Source organism: Bufo gargarizans, chromosome 5 (genome assembly GCF_014858855.1).
Source record: "Bufo gargarizans isolate SCDJY-AF-19 chromosome 5, ASM1485885v1, whole genome shotgun sequence".
Lineage (NCBI taxonomy): Eukaryota > Metazoa > Chordata > Amphibia > Anura > Bufonidae > Bufo > Bufo gargarizans.
The window spans coordinates 231,606,943-231,625,616 of record NC_058084.1 but is presented as its reverse complement, the minus strand read 5'-3'; the positions used below and the strand labels follow the sequence as shown (position 1 = coordinate 231,625,616).

General features: G+C 45.6%; 1 protein-coding gene across 3 annotated transcripts in view; it reads left to right on the top strand.

Annotated features, from left to right (window-relative positions):
- The window catches only part of MTRR (5-methyltetrahydrofolate-homocysteine methyltransferase reductase), an 877,206-nt gene that overhangs the window by 477,902 nt on the left and 380,630 nt on the right, over positions 1-18,674 (top strand). The gene's annotated exons all lie outside the window — the stretch shown is intronic.

Below are 18,674 nucleotides of genomic sequence, written 5' to 3'. Positions count from 1 at the left end.
ATATAACCCTTAGACGTGTGAAATGTACTGTATAACACCGACATAATGCTGACAGTGTTATATAAATGCATTCCAGAACTGTAAGGGTTATATAGCATCATAAATCAATATAGTTACATAGTTAATACGGTTGAAAAAATATATAATTCTATCAAGTTCAACCAAGGGAATATAATGCTATGCAACCCATCAGGGCGGGCGCTCTCTCTGACACACGCTGCGAGTCCAATGCGTGGAATTCTCTGGTGTAAAAGGGGCCTAGGCTTATGTGAGGAATGTGGAGCCATTTGCTGTCACCTAGCAGAGGAACCAGACCCCCAGGTGGCCCTGCTTCAAAGCAGATCACGGTTCTACAGTTCACACCCTACTCAGCCAGCATGGAGGCTAATTAATCTTGCAGGGAAACAAAATGTGGGGGATCTGAGCTAATTACATAGATCACTAAAATCCATCAGACTTAATTTAACCGGGAGTTCATAAGGGATTATGAATTGACCGTCCATTACAGAAATAAACCGGTTACATATCTGCAAACCTGGGACCGAGACTTACGTTCTCCCGATCTTCTTGTGCTGGTAGGGTGCAAGGTAGGGGAGATACGAAGAACTCCTAGTAGGAATCAAATAACGGCGCCATGTTTGGTCTCCACTTGTAGCCAGAACCCATCTCCCTATGATATTCTGGTGAGGAGCTATGATCCATAATGGGTTTTTGGATTCTTAGCTGCCTCAGAAGCAAGGGTAAGTGGGCTCCTCCTCGGGGGAGGGAGGGGAGTGACCAACTACAGGTGAAAATGCCCATGCAGGCCAGAGGCCAGTATCTTTCTCTGAAGGTGGTCACATTGTGTATTGTGTTTGGAGGGACCGTTGACAACCTGCTGATGTCACTGCTCCCGTGTGGCTATAGCCGGTAACTGACTTATGATCTGTTTAACTCTGTGTGTGTATATAGTGTTATGTCTAGTGCGCCCTTAAGGCAATTAAATATCTAAATGTATCTTGCGCTGTTCTGTATCTCGATCCACGAATCCCCACATCCATGTGGCGGCATGACCTTATAGGCTACCTGGGTGTGGTTTCTGATCTGATATAATCCCGTTAACAGACCTGGCTTATAGCTAACGAGGAACTAGTGGCAGTTTACTGGGCTGGTAAAAGCTCTGTTTCATTGGGGTAGTGAAAAGGCTCTTTCAGCTTGTCAGGGTTGTGGGTGAGTGTTGTGCCATGCCAGTGCAGCGTGGGCCACCCTCTCTCACTCCCTGTACCTGTATGGCCAGGAGGTGTCTGTGTAAACTGTGCCAAGCTGACCTTACATACTCCCAGGGAGGGCGTAAACATCTCGTCTTGGCAACCAGTGACAAAACCGTACCACGTGATCCTGAGGTAGTGATGTCAGGCGGGGCTGCGAGGTGTTGTATTTGTCACAGCTTATAGCAAAAAGCAACATTTGATAGACAATCGGTAAGGGAATAAACCACAGTCGTGAAAAGTCGTCAATGAATAATCACCAAGTCTGAATAAGGTATATACTGGAAATAAAAAAAGTGGCTACGTTAGATACCCCAGTCGTAAAGTAGATATCACAGAAATAAGTATACAGATTGTTCCAGTTAAATGTACCTACAGGTGAAACTCAAAAAATTTGAATATCGTGCAAAGTTCATTTATTTCAGTAATGCAACTTAAAATGTGAAACTAATATATGAGATAGACTAATTACATGGAAAGTGAGATATTTCAAGCCTTTATTTGTTATAATTTGGATGATTATGGCTTACAGCTTATGAAAACCCCAAAGTCACAATCTCAGGTATGGATTAATTAGCTGACTACAGTGTGACACTTTGAGCCTAGAATATTGTACCTTTTTACAATATTCTAACATTAAGTTGCATTACTAAAATAAATTAACTTTTTGCACGATATTCTAATTTGTCAAGTTTTACCTGTATATAATGTACAGTAAGCATGGTCTATCCCTCTATAATGAAAGGTTGTGTCCTGACATGTTTTCCCATGGCTATCACATTCATCAGGGGACTCAGGGAGTTTGTGACTCTGTGGTGTGGTGGCTCTGGAGACACGATTGTTATACACTACACAATCCTGACCTGACACACTAACAGTCTAGTTGTCCAACACTGTGATTTCTCTGATTTTTAGACAGATAGTGATACGTCACAAAATACTTAATTAACATTCACCATGGGAGTCATTTATCAAACTGGTGTAAAGTATAGCAACCAAACAGATTCTACTTTTCATTTTGGACAGCCCCTTTGGAAAATGAAAAGAGGCATCTGATTGGTTGCTATGTGCAACTAAGCCAGTTCTACTTTACACCAGTTTGATAAATGACCCCACATATGTCAATTTTCCGTTAGCATTATTTTGTAAATGTCATTTTATTTTTTTAGTTAGTAACCCCCTAAGGACTGAGCCTATTTTCATTTTTGGATTTTGTACTTTTTCTCCCCACATTACAATAGACATAACTTAATTTCTCCGTTCACATATGAGGGCTTATTTTTTGCGAGAGAAGTTGCATTTTTAATGGCACCATTTAATTTACTGTCTGGCATTGAAAAATGATTCTTTGTGGGATAAAATTTGAAAAAAACACAATCTCCCCCAAGGTTTTTTTGGTTTTGACATTATGGCGTTCTGCAGACCAATATCATTACGTCAATGCCAAATTTGTATAGCATTTATGTTGTTTTATTACTTTAAAAAAAAAAAAAAAACTTTGAAAAAATGTTTGTTCATTTACATTGCCGTTTTCTGACAGTCAGAACTTTTATGTTTCAGTCTCCAGAGGTGTATGATGGCTTGTTTTTTTGCGGGACGAACTGCAGTTTTTAATTGGAATAATTTTTTGGGTACGAACAACTTTTTGAACACTGTTCAACTTTTTTTTCGAAGGGAAAAGGTGAATAAAAAAATTGTGAATAGTGTGTTTTTGTCTTTACTGTTGCATTGTTTTTTAAGTTCAGATGTTTTTGGATATGGCGATACCCCATATGTTTATTTTTTTATTGTTGACATATTTTTATGTTATTTTACGAAAGGGAGAGGATTTTAATATGTTTGTGTTTTTTTTGTTTGTTTTTTTACTTTACTTTTAGTCCATAGGATCTTTTGATCCCATGTCCCTTTCACCATAATAGAGAACTACTATGTATGGGCACAAGGCAGTGCTTAGTAGGTGATGAGTGTCATATTGTGTTTGGGGGACATATTTTGCTGGAATGGTCTTTGGGCACCATGTTGCGTTTGAAGACACCCTGAGATGCCCCTACAGTGGAACCCCCCCAATATGTGACCACATTTTGAAAACTACACCACCCAAATTATTTTAACGGGTGCAGTGAGCACTTTGACCCAACAAGCGCTTCATAGAATTTGTAACACTTGGCTGTTAAAATGATTTTATTTATTTTTTCTTGAAAATTGTGTTTTGGGCCCAAACTTTATTTTTCACAAGGGATAATAGGAGAATATCACCCCACAATTTGTTACCCATTTTGTCTTGAATACAGAAACACCTCATTTGTGGTTGTAAACTGATGTTTGCTTCTGAGCCCTGGCATATTCCCAAAGAAGCAGCATCTGGATTTTTGAATTTGCTAAAATTTATTTTATGGGCTATAACTTTTTTATTTTTTGTTTACTGAGCTGTGTGAGGGCTCTTTTTTTGTAGAACAAGCTGTAGTTTTTATTGGCACCATGTTTGGTTACGTTTGACTTTCTGATCGCTTTTCATGTCATGTTTTTTAAAAGAGATGAGGTGAGCGAAAATTGTAATTCTGTCAGTTCTTTATGGGGTTCACCATGTGAAAAGTATGATAACTTTATTCTGCAGGTTGATATGATTATGGCAATACAACATTTATATAGTTTTTTCATGTTTTCCTATAATATATAGGAAATCACTTTTTATTAAAAATCTGTTATATTTGGATCGCCTTATACTAACATCCATAACATTCCTGCCAATGTACATGTCTTCTGCAGGACAGTCTGTACTTTTTATTTATACAATTTTCAGGAACATAAGACTTTTTGATCACTTGGTATTATGTTTTTAGGTTTTGTTTTGTTCACCTAATGGGGAAGGTAATGTGATATTGTTATAGAGCAGGTCATTACAGACATGGTGATACCAAATAGGTCTAGCATTTTTGAAAAAAATCATGTTTATTTTTGGGCCATTTATTTTGAGCCCTATTTATTTTTTATTTTTTTTGGTGATGGTTTTGTTTGAGGGCTTGTTTTCTGCGGGACGAGGTGACTTTTTCATTAATACCATTTTGGGGTACGTATGACGTCGTGATCATTTGATATTATATTGGGAGGTAAGGTGACTAAAAAATAGGTGCTTTGACATAATTTAAATTTTTTACAGCATTCACCAGATGGGGTAAATCATGTGATATTTTCATAGAGCTGGTGGTTATGGATGTGGTGATACCAACTATGTCAACAATGTTTTTTAATAAAACACTTCTTTAATTTTTTATTTTGCAATACCAGACCTTAGGGGGACATTTAACATAACTTTTTTTTTATTTTTTTACATAGTAACCCCAGTCACATGGGGAATACAGCCCCCAGAGAGGCTGTACAGCACTATAAAGCACTGTACAGACTCAATGCAGGGCTGATCGAGGTCTTAGAACGACTCAGTAGCTCCTGCAGTCTCCTGGCCGCGGCGGTCACAGGAAGCTGCATAGCGCTTCCTGATCTGTATATGCAGCACCCGTTCAGTACTGTGTATACAGTGATACAGAAGACAGGTCCAGCTCAGCAGCTGCACGGTTAGCGTGCATCTGCAATCTTTGAATGCATTTAAGTCCCAACTGCCCGGACAGTTATAATTAGGGATGAGTGAATCGACTTTGGATGAAAGATCCGAAGTCGATTCACATAATACTTTGTTTGAATACTGTACGGAGCGAGCGCTCGATTCGATCATCCCTAGTTATAATATATTAACTGGTTAAAGGGTTTGTCTCACTTCAGCAAATGGCATTTATCATGTAGACAGAGTTTATACAATTCACTTGATGAAGAGAAAGAGCACTGTAAGGAATATTCTTTTTTCTTTTATTTCTCTCTTAATTGTACCCCTGGTACCATACTTCAGTATTCAGCTTGATTTGATTCTTATCTGGCGCCAGAGAGAGCAACGTTGACACAAGACACACTTCTGGTGTTCAAAGTCACTCTAAGCTTTTATTGATCTTGTGAGACATAAATAGTCCTAATCTAATGACATGATGTTTAAGTTAACCAGTAACACACGTCTTAGCCAGCTACACATATCAGTTATCTTATCTTTTATAAGAGTCAAGGCTATATGTGGGCAAAGTTCTACATACATGATCTATGATGTATTCCCTGTCCATGGTCTCGAGTGGTAGTGAGTCAGTTATGAAAGGTTTTGTCAAAACCCCATTAATTCACATAGAAGGCTCAGATCCTCCTTCCTCCCACTGTGTCATCTAAGTCCACCCAGGGCCGGCCTTTGGGGTGTGCGGGGTGTGCGGGCTGTGTGGGCGCACAGGGCGCCATAGCAACAGGGGCGCCGGGTGGCCGACAGCTCGCAGTGTAATGGCGGCGGCGGCTGCGCACAGGGAGATGAGCGCTTCCATTGTGGAAGCGCTCATCTCCAGTCATCTGTATCGCCGTCCTCAGGACAGCGATACAGATGCCTGTGCTGCGGTAGGGGAGGGAGAGGCGTGTCCCTTTCCCTTCCTCTGATAGGCTGCTGGCCTAGTGCCTGCAGCCTATCAGAGTCCGGCGCAGGCGGCGCGATGACGTCATCGCGCCGCCTGAGCCATACAGCGTGGGACACAGGCCAGAAGAGGCCTGCATCGCATCACTGACATGGAGGTAAGTATGTGTTGTTTTTTTATTATTTTTTATTATGTACAATACTTTTACTGGCGGGGGCTGTTATTACTGGCAAAGGGGGGGCTGTTTGTTATTACTGGCAAAGGGAGGGCTGTTATTACTGGCAAAGGGGGGGCTGTTATTACTGGCAAAGGGGGCTGTTATTACTGGCACAGAGGGGCTCTTATTACTGGCACAGAGGGGCTGTTATTACTGGGGGCTGTTATTACTGGCACAGAGGGGCTGTTATTACTGGGGGCTGTTATTACTGACACAGAGGGGCTCTTATTACTGGGGGCTGTTATTACTGGCAAAGAGGGGCTCTTATTACTGGGGGCTGTTATTACTGGCACAGAGGGGCTCTTATTACTGGGGGCTGTTATTACTGGCACAGAGGGGCTCTTATTACTGGGGGCTCTTATTACTGGCACAGGGGGGCTGCTATTACTGGCACAGGGGGATGCTATTACTGGCATAGGGGGCTATTATTACTGGCACAGGGGGGGCTGTTAATACTGGCACATGATTGGGGGCACTATAAGGGCATCTACTGAGGCCACAAAGAAGGGGTATATTATATGGGCTCTCTGTACAGTACAATTTTATACTGGGACACATGGTGGGTACTATGGGGAAGGGGGGAGAGGAGTACTATGGGGTCATCTACTGGGGGCACTAAGAAGGGGTATTTTATACTTGCAAATTATGGGGGACACCGAGGGCATCTACTGGAGCATTTTATACTGGTACATTATGGGGGCACTAGGAGGAAGGAGGGTGTGGAGCACTATGGGTTCATTTACTATGGGCACTATATAGGGGTATTTTATACTGGCACATTATGGGGGCACTATGAGGACATTAGCTTAAATGGGGGCATTACAAGGGGGTATTTTTTGCACTGTCACATTATAAGGAGAATTATTACTACTGGGGGGGGGGGCATTATTGTGGGCTTTATTACTCCCCCATGGTATGACCCCCTAGTAGCAGCACCAGCCTCTCCCTGCTCTGCTATCCCTCTGCCCCTTCTCCAAATACTTATTATGAAATCTTTCTCATTAGGATAAAACACCTCATCAGCTCCACCGAGCCCCCGGCCAAAGTGTGGAAGTGGCGTCCGAGATCCCCAAGGGCCAAGCCAAGTAACTGTAAGTTTTCATGTGAAATATGTTTGTTATACACACATAGCATACACTGTGCCACACAATATTTTTATTTATTTTTTTGAGGGGGGGGGGCGCCACAAGGTTAGCTTGCACAGGGTGCCTGAACACCTAAGGCCGGCCCTGAGTCCACCCCTTTTAGTTGGACGCTGTGGTCCTCCTTCTGTCTGTCATTAGTGTCCCAGCTGCCCATAAGAACAGAGCTCTGATGTTAAGCACAACACTTAACATGTGACACATAACTGTAAACATTGAAACAAACAGATCTGACGATACAGACATAAACACACAAAGGGCCCATAAAGACTTTTTATTGACTTCAATAATAAAAAAATAAAAAAATGTACAGCTTGATCAATGCTGTTGGCACCAATAAAAACCCCAAAACTTTCAAGAAAAATTAAAATCTCAATGCGCATTGTAGGAGAGTCCCCGGAATAATAATGGACGGACGATACGTGCCACCAGAGGTCCTGGCCTCGGTGGAGTAAGAACCGGATCATTGCGGTTACAGCGGCGAATGCTGCTGGCGCAGCGTGTCCGGGCCGGTTCTTACTGTTCCCCACGGCCAGCCCAGGTTTTTGGTGGAGCTGGGCCTTTAAGAACCCAGCCTGCTGATGATGGGGGTGGGGTGTGTCTTGCTGTGCTGGAGATTTCCACAGACAGAGTGAGTGCTGGTGAAGGAGAGTCTGGGCGCAGCACACATTGAAGGATAGCCCTGGGACCTGTGGTGCTACGAGCCGAAGGGGCTCTGGCCTGAGGGAGACAAAGGCAGATAGCCTAGAAGCCTGCAGAACTGCTGTGGTCTGTCCAAAACAAGGTGACTCAAACCTGCTGTTTATTTTCTATGGAAGGACTTTTGTTTTATGCACTATGTGGATATGCACCTGTGTGGTCTGCACATTGCCTGTTATGCCGTTGGTGTGAATAAAGTCACAGTGTATCACAAAGACTGTCTATGATTGCCTCAATACTGCCGCCGCTACTGTAGCCTACCACGAGCACATCCCCACAATTGGTGGCTTGGAGCGGGCATTCCTGCAGTGAGGCAGGCCTGAGGCAAAAGTTGTGTTGGACTGCATGTCATATATCAGGCCTGCAAGTTTTATGGTTCCTGACAAGATGGAGGAGGCCATTAAGCACCTGATTCAGAGTAATGTACAGCAGCAACAGGCATTGCAGGCTCAGAAGGAAAGACATGATGAGGCTATGTGTGCACAGCAGCAAACAAACAATCTCCTAATGCAGCAGCTGGTAGCCATGCAAGAGTCGGTGCGAACATCCCTGCAAGGAGTTTCAACTGCGACAACCCCGACTGTGTCTACCGCCAGGGACAAAGTCCGATCCGCCCTGAGGAAAATGGGTCCGGGAGATGATATAGAGGCATTCCTGATGGTATTCGAAAGAACCGCGGAGCAAGAGAGGCTGCCGTTGGAGCAGTGGGCCGAGGTGGTGGCGCCTTTTCTGGTGGGGGACGCACAAAAGGCCTATTTTGACCTCAGCTGCGATGAGGCCAAGGACTATGAGAGGCTAAAAACTGAGGTGTTGGCCAGGTTGGGGGTAAACACCTATGTGCGAGCGCACAGGGTGTATCAGTGGGTGTTTGCCGAGTCCCGACCCGCCCGGTCACAAGCCTATGACTTACTTCACCTAGTAAAAAAATGGCTTCAGCCTGAAATATTGAGCACTTCTCAGATGGTTGAAAGGGTCGTGGTCGACAGGTTCGTGCGTACCCTCCCGAGAGCCATACAGCGCTGGGTGGGACAAGGCGATCCAGGCAACCTGGAACAACTGGTTAGCCTGGTGGAGAGGTATATGGCCACTCAGGATTTGGTGCGGGACTCAGCGGTACTACCGAAGTCACGTCAGCCCCCGTTGCCGACCCGGGATCCTGAAAAAGGGATCCCACCACATAAGGAGGGGAGTGGATCTCCAGTCCGTGGGAGGAATACCCTGGGGAGGAGGGAGGCTGCGAGGATCAGATGTTGGCATTGTCAGGACTGGGGACATGTGGCATCCAACTGCCCTAGGGCATCCGAACCCATGGACTGCGGGTTCGCTCGCCGGTCCTCTTTTTATGCCCAACCGGTGTATATAGCTGACCCCCTGCTGGCGGCGGACAACCCTCCGGTGTGTGATGTCGTTGTTAATGGACACTCCGTGCAGGCCCTGCTGGACTCTGGGAGCCTGGTAACTCTGGTCCATGAGTCGCTGGTAACGGAAAAACTCCCAGAAAGGCGAACCCTTACCATTGTCTGTATACATGGGGATCGCAGGGAGTATCCCACCACTAAGGTTACCCTGGCAGTGTGTGGAAAGGAGGTACCACATGTCGTCGGGGTGGGGAGACGGCTCCCTTATGCCGCAATATTGGGGAGGGACTTTCCCCTGTTCTGGACTTTGTGGAGGAACGGGTTGCCTACCTATGGGGAAGGAAAATGTCCAGGTCCCGAGCCCGAGGACCCCGAGGCAGGGATCCCAGCTGTAGGGGTCACCGTAGAGGAGGTAGAGTGTAACCCTGACCGGTTTCCCCTAGAAGTATTGGCGGGTGAGACAGTAGAAAGTTCGTCCATCCTGGATCTGGAGGTACCCGAGAAACCTTCGGGACCGCACAGCTCCAGGATTCGACGTTATTGCGGGCTAGAGAAGAGGTGTCGGTGGTTAATGGTGTTGCCCAGCGTCCCGGCGCCGATACCGTATTTCCTCACCTGGCCTATAACCAGGACCTGTTATATAGGGTAGACAAGGTGAGGCAGGAGGTGGTGGAACAACTGGTGGTGCCCCAGCCTTACCGGCGAATGGTCTTGGATTTAGCGCATGCGCATGTGTTGGGTGGTCATCTAGGGGTTAAGAAAACGCTGGAGCGAATTCTACAACGGTTCTATTGGCCTGGGATATATGAGGAAGTCCGGAGGTTCTGTCAGTCCTGTCCAGTGTGTCAGCTGACTAGCCCCCAACCTCACTATCGCAGTCCACTGGTACCTATGCCCATTATAGAGGTGCCCTTCGAAAGGATCGCCATGGATCTGGTAGGCCCCATTATTAAGTCAGCCCGAGGTCACCAACACATCCTGGTAGTGTTAGACTATGCCACTCGCTATCCGGAGGCGGTCCCATTGCGCCATACGTCGGCCAAGGTAATAGCTAAAGAGCTCATGAGTATGTTTGCCCGGGTGGGGATACCAAAGGAGATTCTGACGGACCAGGGGACACCCTTTATGTCCAAAGTAACAAAGGAATTGTGTAAGCTATTAAATATTAAACACCTGCACACGTCCGTCTACCATCCCCAAACCGATGGGTTAGTAGAACGGTTTAATAAGACCCTGAAGTCCATGCTAAAAAGAGTCGTGGCTAAGGACGGGAGGGATTGGGACTTACTGTTGCCCTATGTTTTGTTTGCGGTACGGGAGGTGCCCCAGGCGTCCACGGGGTTCTCGCCCTTTGAGTTGTTATATGGGCGACATCCCCGTGGGCTACTGGATATCGCTAAGGAAGCATGGGAGCAACAGCCTACGCCTCATAAAAGTGTGATAGAGCACATAGGAAAAATGCAGGACCGAATAGGGGTCGTGTTGCCGATCGTCCGTGAGCACATGGAAGCGGCACAACTGGCCCAGAGTCGGGTATATAACCGAACCGCCCGGGTAAGGACATTTCACCCGGGGGACCGAGTTCTTGTACTCGTACCCACGGTCGAGAGTAAATTCTTGGCCCGGTGGCAAGGACCCTATGAAGTTAAGGAGAAGGTGGGCCCAGTTGATTACAGGATATACCAGCCAGGGAGGCGGAAGCCCGAACAGGTATATCATGTGAATCTACTAAAACCTTGGAGAGACAGAGAGAATTTGTTTGCAGACAGCCCGCCCTCTGTCGGGACGTCAGGGAGTGACCCGGGGTCACCAGGTGTTCCGGAGAGCGCCGCTGGGGTGACGATAGGGGACGGACTGTCGACCAAACAAGCACAAGAGGTGAAAGAATTTGTTAGTCGGAATAGGGACGTATTCTCTGACCTTCCTGGACGTACCACCTTGATCGAGCATGACATTATCACCGAGCCCCGGGTGAAAGTCCGCCTAAGACCATACCGAGTACCGGAGGCTCGGCGACAGGCCATTTCGCAGGAGGTAAGATCGATGCTACGTCTAGGGGTCATAGAAGAGTCAAAGAGCGAGTGGGCTAGCCCGATTGTCCTTATTCCCAAACCGGATGGTTCATTACGGTTCTGTAATGATTTTAGGAAATTGAATGAGGTATCAAAATTTGACGCCTATCCCATGCCTCGGGTAGACGAGTTGATAGAGCGGCTGGGAAAAGCCCGGTATTTTTCGATCCTAGATCTCACGAAGGGCTACTGGCAGGTACCTCTGACGGAGGCGGCAAAGGAGAAGACGGCCTTTGTCACCCCGGAGGGGCTTTTTCAGTATAGGGTGTTGCCTTTTGGGTTACATGGCGCTCCGGCTACGTTCCAGCGTCTGATGGATGTCGTCCTCAAGCCCCATCACCAGTATACCTCCGCGTATCTGGATGATATAGTCGTGTTTAGCCCAGACTGGGAGGGTCATTTGTCAAAACTTCAGGCAGTGATAGATTCTCTAAGGAAGGCGGGGTTAACTGCCAACCCAAAAAAATGCTCGGTGGGACTAGAGGAAGCTCGCTATTTGGGGTATGTGATTGGACGCGGAGTCATTAGGCCCCAAGTAAATAAAGTTGAAGCAATCCGGAATTGGCCCAGGCCTCGTACGTCCAAGCAAGTACGGTCATTTTTGGGCCTGATTGGGTACTACATGAGGTTCATTCCCCATTTTGCCACCTTGGCAGCCCCGTTAACCTGTCCTCTTGAAGGGTAGAAAGTCGGTGATGGTTCGCTGGGGGGAGAAGGAGGAGGAGGCGTTCTCCCGTTTGAAGTCGGCCCTATGTGAGTCCCCAGTTCTGGTGACGCCCGACTTCAAGCGGGAGTTTGTAGTTCAAACAGATGCCTCGGGAGTAGGACTAGGGGCTGTGCTTTCCCAAGAGCTCAACGGGGAAGAGCACCCCGTGGTTTTTCTAAGCCGCAAGCTTACCCCATGCTAGAAACCCGGTATAGCATTGTGGAGAGAGAGTGCCTCGCCATCAAGTGGGCACTCGAGTCTCTCAGATATTACCTTCTGGGGAGAAGGTTCCGTCTGGTGACCGACCACTCCCCTCTCCAGTGGATGAGTCGGGCTAAGGAGGGGAGCGCTCGGGTTACCAGGTGGTTCTTGTCCCTCCAAAACTTTAAGTTCACTGTTGAGCACAGGGCCGGCCGCTTACAGGGGAACGCAGATGCCCTGTCCCGGGTACACTGCTGTGCGTGTGTTCACCCCCTCAGGCTTGAACGGTATGTTCAAGCCCTCAGGGGTGAACAAAGGGGGGGGATATGTAGGAGAGTCCCCGGAATAATAATGGACGGACGATACGTGCCACCAGAGGTCCTGGCCTCGGTGGAGTAAGAACCGGATCATTGCGGTTACAGCGGCGAATGCTGCTGGCGCAGCGTGTCCGGGCCGGTTCTTACTGTTCCCCACGGCCAGCCCAGGTTTTTGGTGGAGCTGGGCCTTTAAGAACCCAGCCTGCTGATGATGGGGGTGGGGTGTGTCTTGCTGTGCTGGAGATTTCCACAGACAGAGTGAGTGCTGGTGAAGGAGAGTCTGGGCGCAGCACACATTGAAGGATAGCCCTGGGACCTGTGGTGCTACGAGCCGAAGGGGCTCTGGCCTGAGGGAGACAAAGGCAGATAGCCTAGAAGCCTGCAGAACTGCTGTGGTCTGTCCAAAACAAGGTGACTCAAACCTGCTGTTTATTTTCTATGGAAGGACTTTTGTTTTATGCACTATGTGGATATGCACCTGTGTGGTCTGCACATTGCCTGTTATGCCGTTGGTGTGAATAAAGTCACAGTGTATCACAAAGACTGTCTATGATTGCCTCAATACTGCCGCCGCTACTGTAGCCTACCACGAGCACATCCCCACAGCATATTATATAAAAACAAATATCGTACTCCATACACATTCACATTTTCATGTATTCATTTTCACAAACAGCTCATAACCACGCCCTCATACATAAAAACTGAATTGCATACACAGTTCTGCTAAAAACATATTTCAGTCTTCACACATTTTCAACTCCACTACAACTCAAAGCCACACCCATTCACATTCCACTGAATAATGTATCTTTCAACCCATTCACACAATTTCTTTGTTTCATTCCAAAACTTGCAGCACAGACAAACACAGCTTTCCTGGAAACAGATAACCACACCACACCCAGAATTGCTAATGGACAATATCACTCTTGAGCTGTATTTTCCAATGTCTTCTGGTCTTCACTCTGTGATTAATCAACTCTTATAAGAAGACAATATACATGTTATAATCATACAGTAATTTTGTTAAACCCAAATCATCTTATATGCCAGGTGGTCTTAGTTAGTGTTTGCACATATATAATAATTGTTGTTGAAAGCTGGATTGTTACACATATAACATCACTTATTCTGCATAATTCCATATCCCATGAAGGGTCAGGTTCAAAATACGGCCAGGCGGCAGTGTCGCCTAAGCATAGACCCTTGACCATGTCCATGTGATATATGCTATTGTCTCCTTCCCTGGGAAAGGGGTCTACCGCTACCATTGCCTCTGTCCACCCTGCCAAATTATCTACCCATGGTTTAACAAGGTAATACTTTGTAGGACTGACTCGGGCAACATATTGTTTACATGTTTCTCCTGGTTCTGGTTTAGGGTATTCTGTCTTAGATTTTTGACTACCCATTATCAAAACCTATTTTCTTACAAAAATAATTAAAAACAGTAATAGCAAAAAACTAAACAGAATGTTAGTCTTGGGACGACAGTTGTACACTTACGACCCAGCCTGTCACTTCCCCTTATAGAACTGTTTTAGACAAAACAACTTATCATGCAAAACTTCTACAATTATCAAACAAGTTATCATGCAAAACTTCTACAATTATCTTATTGAGAATCAAATCAAGCTGTAAAACCTTCTGTTCCCTGAACAGATTTTTTACGGGACTCCCTGAGCCCTCTGAAGTGCACTTTGCTTGTTACTGGACTTCCCTGAGTCCTTTCTGTTCCCGGAACAGATCTTTTACGGGACTCCCTGAGCCCTCTGAAGTGCACTTTCCTTGTTAATGGACTTCCCTGAGTCCTAAGGCAAAACTCCCTGAGTTATGCTTACTGTATCCCTGACACAGTACTTCACTCGAAGTCTATCTAAGGGTCCCTTATGTACTTACTTGAATCGAGACGTGGCCACTGCCCTCGGATTGGCCAGAGGACAGGTGCCTCTTCTCACCAGACCCGAGGATGACCTTCTCGATCCCGGACAAGAGCCCCCAAATTGTAAGGAATATTCTTTTCTTTCCCTCTTAATTGTACCCCTGGTACAAGACTTTAGTATTCAGCTTGATTTGATTCTTATCTGGCGCCAGAGAGAGCAACGTTGACACAAGACACACTTCTGGTGTTCAAAGTCACTCTAAGCTTTTATTGATCTTGTGAGACATAAATAGTCCTAATCTAATGACATGATGTTTAAGTTAACCAGTAACACACGTCTTAGGCCTCTTTCACACTTGCGTTGTCCGGATCCGGCGTGTACTCCACTTGCCGGAATTACGCGCCGGATCCGGAAAAACGCAAGTGTACTGAAAGCATTTGAAGACTGATCCGTCTTCAAAATGCTTTCAGTGTTACTATGGCACCCAGGACGCTATTAAAGTCCTGGTTGCCATAGTAGGAGCGGGGAGCGGTATACTTACAGTCCGCGCGGCTCCCGGGGCGCTCCAGAGTGACGTCAGAGCGCCCCATGCGCATGGATGACGTGCCATGCGATCACATGATCCATGCGCTTGGGGCGCCCTGACATCACTCTGGAGCGCCCCGGGAGCCGCACGGATGGTAACTATGCTGCTCCCCTGCTCCCTGCTCCACTTTAACATGGCTGCCAGGACTTTAGCGTCCCGGCAGCCATGGTAACCACTCTAACAAAGCTAAACGTCGGATCCGGCAATGCGCCGAAAAGACATTTAGCTTAAGGCCGGATCCGGATCAATGCCTTTCAATAGGCATTCATTCTGGATCCGGCCTTGCGGCAAGTCTTCAGGATTTTTGGCCGGAGGAAAAAGCGCAGCATGCTGCGGTATTTTCTCTGGCCAAAAAACGTTCCGTTCCGGAACTGAAGACATCCTGATGCATCCTGAACGGATTTCACTCCATTCAGAATGCATGGGGATAATCCTGATCAGGATTCTTCCGGCATAGAGCCCCGACGACGGAACTCTATGCCGGAAGACAAGAACGCAGGTGTGAAAGAGCCCTTAGCCAGCTACACATTTCAGTTATCTTATCTTTTATAAGAGTCAAGGCTATATGGGCAAAGTTCTTATGAAATAGTTTTCCAAGAACTCTTTACCCTTATGTGTTCCTGTGTGCGTGATGTACTAATGTATAGATAGTGATGGAATATAAGCTTATATAAGAAATAGACTTTGGACTGTAATAGAACCCTTCAAGCACCATGTATATTTTAGGCTTAGTTTTGTAATTTATACAGCATTGGATGACAACTGTAGAGGCTCTGCAGAGGAAATGAAATCTTAGAAACCTCACAGGATAGAAGGGGTGTAGTTAGCTTATCGACCCCACAGATGTTTTTGACAAATTAATGCAGTGAAAATTGCACTTTTTCAGTATGTTGTGCCTAGCATGTACCAATGTGAAACGTAAGCCCTCTTATTACTGTATGCTGTTCTTTCTGGTTTTAGAAATGCCCAACATTTGGCCCTATTCTTTTGCCTTGAAATACAACAGGCCTCAGGAATAAAAAGGCTTCATGTGCATTTGAGGCCCAATGTGGTGATTTATGCAGCTTGTACAAATGTAGACTCTAGGGTAAAATTATAAATGGAATCCTGAGAAGTTACCCAATTTTGTAAACTACACCCCTCAAGGTATTTATTAAGGGGTGAAGTGAGCATTTTGACCCTGCAGGGTTTTTGCAAAAATGAATGTGCAGCGGACTGTGTAAAATGATAATTGCTACTTTTCCGCATATATTGCATTTCAGTCCTCAATATGCTATGCCCACCTTTTGCATCTGAGACACACCATCACACTACGCTCTTTAAACTGGTAGGTGTATTCTATGGGTATGGAAATGCCATAAATTTTGACGTAAACTGTTGTCTAACCACTTCAACCCTCCTAGCTAAAACCCCCTTAATGACCAGGCCACTTTTTACACTTCTGCACTACACTACTTTCACCGTTTATTGCTCGGTCATGCAACTTACCACCCAAATGAATTTTACCTCCTTTTCTTCTCACTAATAGAGCTTTCATTTGGTGGTATTTCATTGCTGCTGACATTTTAACTTTTTTGTTATTAATCGAAATGTAACGATTTTTTTGCAAAAAAAAGACATTTTTCACTTTCAGTTGTAAAATTTTGCAAAAAAAACGACATCCATATATAAATTTGTTGCTAAATTTATTGTTCTACATGTCTTTGATAAAAAAAAAATGTTTGGCTCAAAAAAAATGGTTTGGGTAAAAGTTATAGCGTTTACAAACTATGGTACAAAAATGTGAATTTCCGCTTTTTGAAGCAGCTCTGACTTTCTGAGCACCTGTCATGATTCCTGAGGTTCTACAATGCCCAGACAGTAGAAAACCCCCACAAATGACCCCATTTCGGAAAGTAGGCACCCTAAGGTATTCACTGATGGGCATAGTGAGTTCATAGAACTTTTTATTTTTTGTCACAAGTTAGCGGAAAATGAGTCTCATATTCCACTAACTTGTGACAAAAAATAAAAACTTCCATGAACTCACCATGCCCCTCACGGAATACCTTGGGGTGTCTTCTTTCCAAAATGGGGTCACTTGTGGGGTAGTTATACTGCCCTGGAATTCTAGGGGCCCTAATGTGTGGTAAGTAGTTTGAAATCAAAATGTGTAAAAAATGACCTGTGAAATCCGAAAGATGCTCTTTGGAATGTGTGCCCCTTTGCCCACCTAGGCGGCAAAAAAGTGTCACACATGTGGTATCGCCGTACTCAGGAGAAGTTGGGGAATGTGTTTTGGTGTGTCATTTTACATATACCCATGCTGAATGAGAGAAATATCTTGGCAAAAGACAACTTTTCCCATTTTTTTATACAAAGTTGGCATTTGACCAAGATATTTATCTCACCCAGCATGGGTATATGTAAAATGACACCCCAAAACACATTCCCCAACTTCTCCTGAGTACGGCGATACCAGATGTGTGACACTTTTTTGCAGCCTAGATGCGCAAAGCGACCCAAATTCCTTTTAGGAGGGCATTTTTAGACATTTGGATCCCAGACTTCTTCTCACGCTTTCGGGCCCCTAAAATGCCAGGGCAGTATAAATACCCCACATGTGACCCCATTTTGGAAAGAAGACACCCCAAGGTATTCAATGAGGGGCATGGTGAGTTCATAGAAATATTTTTTTTTGGCACAAGTTAGCGGAAAATAATATATATTTTTTTTTCTCACAAAGTCTCCCTTTCCACTAACTTGGGACAAAAATTTCAATCTTTCATGGACTCAATATGCCCCTCACGGAATACCTTGGGGTGTCTTCTTTCCGAAATGGGGTCACATGTGAGGTATTTATACTGCTCTGGCATTTTAGGGGCCCTAAAGCGTGAGAAGAAGTCTGGAATATAAATGTCTAAAAATGTTTACGTATTTGGATTCCGTGAGGGGTATGGTGAGTTCATGTGAAATTTTATTTTTTGACACAAGTTAGTGGAATATGAGACTTTGTAAAAAAAAAAAATGTAAAAAATAAATCCGCTAACTTGGGCCAAAAAAATGTCTGAATGGAGCCTTACAGGGGGGTGATCAATGACAGGCGGGTGATCAGGGAGTCTATATGGGTGATCACCCCCTTGTCATTGATCACCCCCCTGTAAGGCTCCATTCAGACGTCCGTATGATTTTTACGGATCCACGGATACATGGATCGGATTCGCAAAACACATACGGACGTCTGAATGGAGCCTTACAGGGGGGTGATCAATGACAGGGGGGTGATCAATGACAGGGGGGTGATCAGGGAGTCTATATGGGTGATCACCCCCTTGTCATTGATCACCCCCCTGTAAGGCTCCATTCAGACGTCCGTATGATTTTTAAGGATCCACGGATACATGGATCGGATCCGCAAAACACATACGGACGTCTGAATGGAGCCTTACAGGGGGGTGATCAATGACAGGGGGGTGATCAATGACAGAGGGGTGATCAGGGAGTCTATATGGGTAATCACCCCCTTGTCATTGATCACCCCCCTGTAAGGCTCCATTCAGACGTCCGTATGTGTTTTGCGGATCCGATCCATGTATCTGTGGATCCGTAAAAATCATACCGACGTCTGAATGGAGCCTGACAGGGGGGTGATCAGGGAGTCTATATGGGGTGATCAGGGGTGATCAGTGGTTCATAAGGGGTTAATAAGTGACGGGGGGGGGTGTATTGTAGTGTAGTGGTGTTTGGTGCTACTTTACACAGCTACCTGTGTCC